This window comes from Tamandua tetradactyla, unplaced genomic scaffold, assembly GCF_023851605.1.
Source record: "Tamandua tetradactyla isolate mTamTet1 unplaced genomic scaffold, mTamTet1.pri scaffold_132_ctg1, whole genome shotgun sequence".
NCBI lineage: Eukaryota > Metazoa > Chordata > Mammalia > Pilosa > Myrmecophagidae > Tamandua > Tamandua tetradactyla.
The window spans coordinates 138,204-144,250 of record NW_027518268.1 but is presented as its reverse complement, the minus strand read 5'-3'; the positions used below and the strand labels follow the sequence as shown (position 1 = coordinate 144,250).

Here is a 6,047-nt window from a genome sequence, read left to right as displayed (position 1 = left end):
TGAAATCCTAACCCCCAGTACCTGAGACTGCAAAGACCTTATTTGGAACTGGGGTCTTTGCAGGTGGACTCAAGCTAAGATGAGGCCACACTGGAGTAAGGTGGGCTGCAATCCAATGTGGTGGGGGTCCTTATGGGGCAGAAGGAGAGAGGGAGAGAAAGGCTCATGCCATTCAGAGAGACCAGACATGTCAAGTGCACTAGTGGTACCGGATCTTAGAGACCGTGGTGAAGTGGGCCCAGCTGGATGAAGCAGCTGGGGCTCTGTCCTGCACTGGGGCGTTTAGTAAGAGACATGTCTTCCTCTCATCTCAGCACGAGTTCCAGAAGCCTCTCCAAGCCAGCGCATACCAGCTCCAACGAGGCATTGTTAGTGAATGTGGCTTTCCCCTCAATTACCCTCTAGATTGGCAGCAAGTGGCCACCCCAAATGCCACCTGAGCTGAGCCGCTTTGGAAAGAGGGGTCCAACAATCACTGGCCAAGAAGGAGTCATCGTGGAATCAGCTGGTTTTGGTGTAAGAATGAGTCTCTCGGAAAATCCTCTGTGCAAAAAAAACTTTGAAAAAATGATGTATAATGAAGTTGGTGGTGATGATGATGGAAATGGCGATGATGATGACGGTGATGAATTTTCTTGATAGAAGCACAGCCCCCAAAGTTGCATTATCTGGCCATCTGACAGTTTCAGGGTGAGTCAGTCCCCCCACCCCAAGCTGGCATTTGCAAGCCTCTGCCTCTGCAGTCCCAGCTTCAGTCTTAACCCTGCTTCCTGGACCAGTAACAAGGTCTAGGCCAGACCCACCCAGGCTGCAGACTTGAGGGTCTGTGCAGGAGTTTGGAGCAGAGCAAAGCTCAGTATGCTTGCTGGATGTGCTTGCCTCATTCTATCAGATTTGGGCTTTATCAAGTTTAGGGCCTCATTGAAAACAAGATATAAATCTTCTTGCATTGTTGGCACCTATAAGTACAGAAGATTAAATGATTTTTCAAAATGTCCCCCACCTCCTGTCCCATCCCCTGCCCCACAGTGGGAGGCCCTGACTTCCTCATCCCCCCAGGTCAGCTTGTCACGAGGCCTGCTCTGGTCAGTGAGATGTGAGCATAGGTGGCCTCTGTCTCTTCAGAGCGAGAACTTGGAGAGCCCGTGGGAGGCTCCGCTGTGACTCCTTGTCCTCTGTGCTGTGCCAGGGACCCATCCAAGCAGTGCCTTCAGGCTGAGTCCCAGGATGAAGCCAAGGCTGGTGGGGTTGATACCAACTTCTTAGAGCTGGAGGAGGAAATCAGCCTCTGTTGGGTTAAGCCATGAGCTCTGGGAGGGAACGGCTGGCCTGGCCTGCACTGACCGTGTGGTGGGCAGCTTCAGGGCAGGCCTGGCCTGCGCAAGCTCATTGTGCCCATCTTTGCCCTCGTGTGCCTGGAGCCCAGGATCCTGGGACCAGCCAGCGGTGGGGCCGCTCCCCCCACAGCGCCTTCCCTCCACCCTCGCACAGTCACTGGGGGCTCCTCTGCTGGGTCATGCTTGTGCCCCAAGACCCCACCCGCGGGCGCTTCCTGCAAACCCTCAGGCCTCCCAACACCCCCCTCACAGCAACCCAAGCTTCTCGGGCCAGCGAGAGACTCAGCCCCCAGCTTTGCACATGCTCACCAGCCTAACCCTAGTGTTTGACCCCTCAGGGCCCCTGGCTCCCTCTTCTTCCTTAGTGTCCAAATAGTTTGTCTCCAGCCCCATCTCAAGAACAGTGATGAGCTCACAGCCCGGCTGCTCCTCCTCCAAGGCCCAACTCCACTGGACAGTGAGAGAGGGAGGCCCTTCCCCGCTTGTGCCCGCGGGAGTCCGGGTGCTCTGTGCCCCCCTTGGTGCCTGGCTGCTGGTGCCCCTCCCCCACCGCTGGCTCCCCTCCCCCCCACCGCTGGTGCCCCTCTCCCCTGCTGGACTCCCGGTGGGGTCTCCACGGCTCCCCACCATGGCTTTCACACAAGGCCTGGCCCCGGCTCTGCTGCCAGCTGAACAGAAGGGCTCCCAGGGACCTGCACTTAAACAACAAATCTACACGTCTGTCACCCAAATTAAACAGAAAACGGGAAGGTCTCACCGTGCCCCTTCCTGGGCTTCTTGCCACGTGGCTGTCCACCTCAGGACCCTGCCCTCTGCTCTCCAACCTCAGGTACCCCCTACCCCCATCTCTGGACCCAGCACCTCAGTACATGGCCTTCAAATTGTAGTCACTGTATTTTGTAAATGAATCCTCCACATCCTTGTCCCTGGTAGAAGAGGCGAATCCATGAAAGCAGAGAAGGTAAAGATCCTGCAATTAGGGGTTTCCCCATCTCTGGCCTGATGGAGCTCTTCCGCAGGGCCCCTCCCCCTGCCCGGTGCCCCCACCCCGGGTCCACCCACACTGAGAGCGGACCCCGTGCTCAGCCATAGAGGTGGCATCCTCTTCTGATGCACCAAGGTTTTAACTCGGATGCACACATGCATTGTAACTCCATCTGATGCACACAGATCTTAATGGGCAGCGAAGAGTTAACTTGCCTGCTGGACCTCGGCTGGCCACCTGACTGAATGCTCTGGAGTCTGTTGTTTGTGAGTGTCACTGAGCCTTGTCTTTCTCCTCCTCCTCCACCTCTGGGGCTCCCCGCTGGTATGCTCAGTTCAGAGGTCCCTGGGAGAGGCACAGAGCCCGGGCACTTCACCTTCCCAGGGAAAGGAAGCAACCCTGAGTTCCCACCCTCCTTTTTATTTGGGGAGAGAAGAGCCAAGAAGGCAGGGGAGGTGGAGAAGGTGGGGGAGTGGACCCTGTAAAGAAACTCACAACAATTTTAATCAGCATTTCCCCTTCCATTTAAAATCACAAACTTAGCTACTTAATCAAATGTCATGCCTAAGACACATTTACCTCCTTGGGAGAGAAATGAACAATGGCAGGTCAATTTGGCTGTGGATAGGTTTAAAAATAGTTGAGTCTGTGAAGGCCATTATGTGGATAGGGGCTACTCAAGTCTGAGAGGCTTCAAGGGGCGCTCCCGCCGGGCCCACCGGCTGCTTGGCTGGGAAAATAGCAGATGGGAGAGGACTTCGGTGCACGCCCGGTGGGTCAGAGTACAGATTTCTGCTGGGTAACAGGGTAAGAGGCCAAAAGGGGCAAGAGCACCAGAAGAGCTTTCTACAGTGGGCACATCTGGAAATCCCCATTGGCACATGTTGAAGGGATTGGTGTGTAAGTGCATGTGTGTCTGTGTCTGGGTGTGTGCGTGTGTGCATGCATGAGTGAGTGGGGGGAATGGGGAGTGACACATGTCCATCCTCCCTGTTAGGCCTGTCAAAGTACAGGAAATTAGTTACATCAATGTGAAATACAAACCCTGGTTTTATTGTTTTACAGCATGTAAAAAAAATTAAAAGGGAAAATAAAAACACAACACAGGGTATGCTCCCTTGGGACGAGACTGGAGGAGCGTTACCAGAGCTCTAGGGACAGGGAGGGACTCCCCCCCAACATTTCAAGCCTGGGGGAGAAGGTGGACTCTCCTTCCCCCCAAGTGTGTGTGTGTGTTTGAGGCTCTGCCTTCACTTCCTGCGTCTATCAGAGTTCACGGCCATCTCGGCTCTCAGAAAACACTTCCTTCTACTGTGGTGCTGTCCAGCAGCTCTTCCTACTCCCAAGGTCTGTAGGAAGAATATAAGGGACATTCAAGGTCTGTGGGTAAAATTCACAGGGTCCTTGAACTTGGATGAGCAAAAAAAGGGCAACTTTCCTTTTTTTAACTTCTCACTTCAATCTCGCATTTCTTTCCATGGCCAGCTTGGGAAGTCACAGGCATTTCCACGTCCCAGCACAGGTAACGTCCCATGTCACTTCAAATCCCATTGCTCCATACCAGGATAGCAGTATTGGGTAGCTTTTGGACATACACCTCCCCCTAGATCTTAGACCTAATGCATTAATAAAAAGCACTATGTTGCTATATAAAAATTGCTGTATCCACATTTTGATAACGCATTTCCATATAATTGGTTTCCTGATAACCCTGTGCATTTTAGAATTTTATTTTAAGCATTGAAAACTTGTTCTGGGACGAGGTGCACGGGTTTCCATAAGGCTGTGGAAGGGTCCGTGATAGGAGGCATGCCAGAAGCCCCCTCCTCGCCCCTGGGCCCCCACCCTGAGCCTGCCGCTCCACCCTGGAGAACAGCCCTGCACTCTCCCAGTGGCCAGCCTGGCTCCGGGGGTGGGGGTGGGGCGGGGCATCCTGCACTCCCACATGCTATCTGCCGGCTCCAGTCCTTCCTGGCGTTGCAGCTCCTTTGCCTTTTAATGGGGTCTGCACCTCTAAAACCCTAGGGGAGAGGGACGGAGGGGAAGATGACCCAGGAGTTGCCAGGTCGGCAAAGTGTTGACTCACCCTGGTGCACGTCTGCTTCAAGACAGGCAAAGTCTCTGGATGGCGATTTGTTCCAGGCTTCCATTTACAGATGGGGACCCTGAAGGTCAGAAAGGTGAACTAATGCCCCAAGCCACCCCCACCGAATACACAGGGGGTGCTGGCCTGCCCACCTGGGGCCGTCGCTCTCGGCAACCTTCTTCCCTGCCCTGCTCCATGCCCCCCCCCCACTATCCGGATGGAGCTGGAGGCCTAGTGCGTGAAGAATCCCTGGGCCTCTCAAAGACCTCTGGCAAGTGTCCTGCAAGCCCCAGCACAGCTGGGAGGCCCAGCCCTACACCTGCCCCTGCGGCCCAACAGCTGCCAGCTCCCCAAGGGAGGCCTCATCTGCAAAGTGGGGCCACGGCCGGTCTCACGTGATGGAGGGACCCAGCACCTGCTGGGCAGATGTGCAGTAATCGCGGCCCCCCTGCCCTCCCTGGATCAGGGTCCGGGAGGCAGTAGGAAGTACTGACAAGCAGAGTTTCAAAGGCCCCTGAACTGGTGCCGCCCTCCAGGGCGGTTGAAACCAGGACTGCGTCCATGCACTGTCAGGGAGCCCCAGCTCTGGCGTTCCGTGAGGAGTTTTGGGGCTGCGTGTGTCTTGGCTCAGTGTGAAAGGGGCCACCCGCCAGGCGCCCTCTTTCCCTAGTCACAGCCTAAGCCGAGGGAGGTCAAGGTGGGGCTGGAGGAAGGGGCGGAATGAGGCGGCTGAGTGTTGAGCTCTCCGGTGGCTCTGGGTGCGAGGGTCTGGCCGAGCAGCGGCGGCGGCTGAAGGATGAGGAGCCAGGGGCCGTCCACCCAGGCCAGGGACCACTGGGCAGGGCATGAGGTGCACAGAGCTGACGAGGAACGCAGGGGACCGTCCCCAGGCCCGAGGCAGGGGGCCCAGGCAGCGGGACGAGAAGTCACTCCTACAAGAACAACCCCGGCCGAGCACAGACTCTCAGCGCGCCCCCTTTGTGTAGCTCCGCCTGGAGGGAACTTCCCGCTCGGTGCGCGCCCCCACCCCAAGTCCTCCCTCAGGAACGCCCCCTCCCCAAAGCAGTTCTCAAGATCCCCTGGGCGTACCCGTAACCGAGTCGGAACTTCGAACTGCTTTGCACGCCATCGGTTACCGTGGCAACACCATTCGTCGGCGCCCGGCCGTCCAATCGGAGCCTGCGGCCTCTCTCGAGCCTTTCCCAAGGTGGGGACCAGGATGAGGCCAGGGATGGGGAAGGGGGCGGGCCGCATCCCGCATGGCGGCACCGTCCGGCCTCCCTCCTGTCGCCGCGGAGGGCACAGCCTCGCACGGATTCCCGGACTTTCGCTTCGCGGCGACAGCGTCGGAGCGCGCCCTTCCCGGGCCCGCCGCGGGCGCCCCCGCTTCGCCGCCGCCGTGGCAGGGTCCCCCCCGGTGGGGGCTGGGAGCCCCGCGCCCGGCCGAGGAATGCGCGCCCCCGCTGGCCTGAGCCATGCGCCCCCACGCGACAGCGCGCCGGCCGGCATGGAGCCCCGCGCCGCCACGCTCGAACTCCGCTCTGCGCCCGGCGGCGGGCGGCAGACCGAGAGCCGAGACCCGCGGGACGGAAGCAGCGGGCAGGCGCCGCGCAGACGGCCGGGCCGAGCAAGATCTGAA

At 57.9% G+C, this 6,047-nt stretch overlaps 1 long non-coding RNA gene across 1 annotated transcript; it reads right to left on the bottom strand.

Moving 5' to 3' along the window:
• Nucleotides 1-2,545: 2,545 nt before the first annotated feature.
• Nucleotides 2,546-5,538, bottom strand: LOC143673114 (uncharacterized). The gene is made up of 3 exons (XR_013170193.1): nt 5,498-5,538; nt 4,409-4,487; nt 2,546-2,667 (listed from the first exon to the last, which is right to left on the bottom strand). It is a non-coding gene; the product is annotated as an uncharacterized LOC143673114 (long non-coding RNA).
• Between the last annotated feature and the right edge of the window lie 509 nt (nt 5,539-6,047).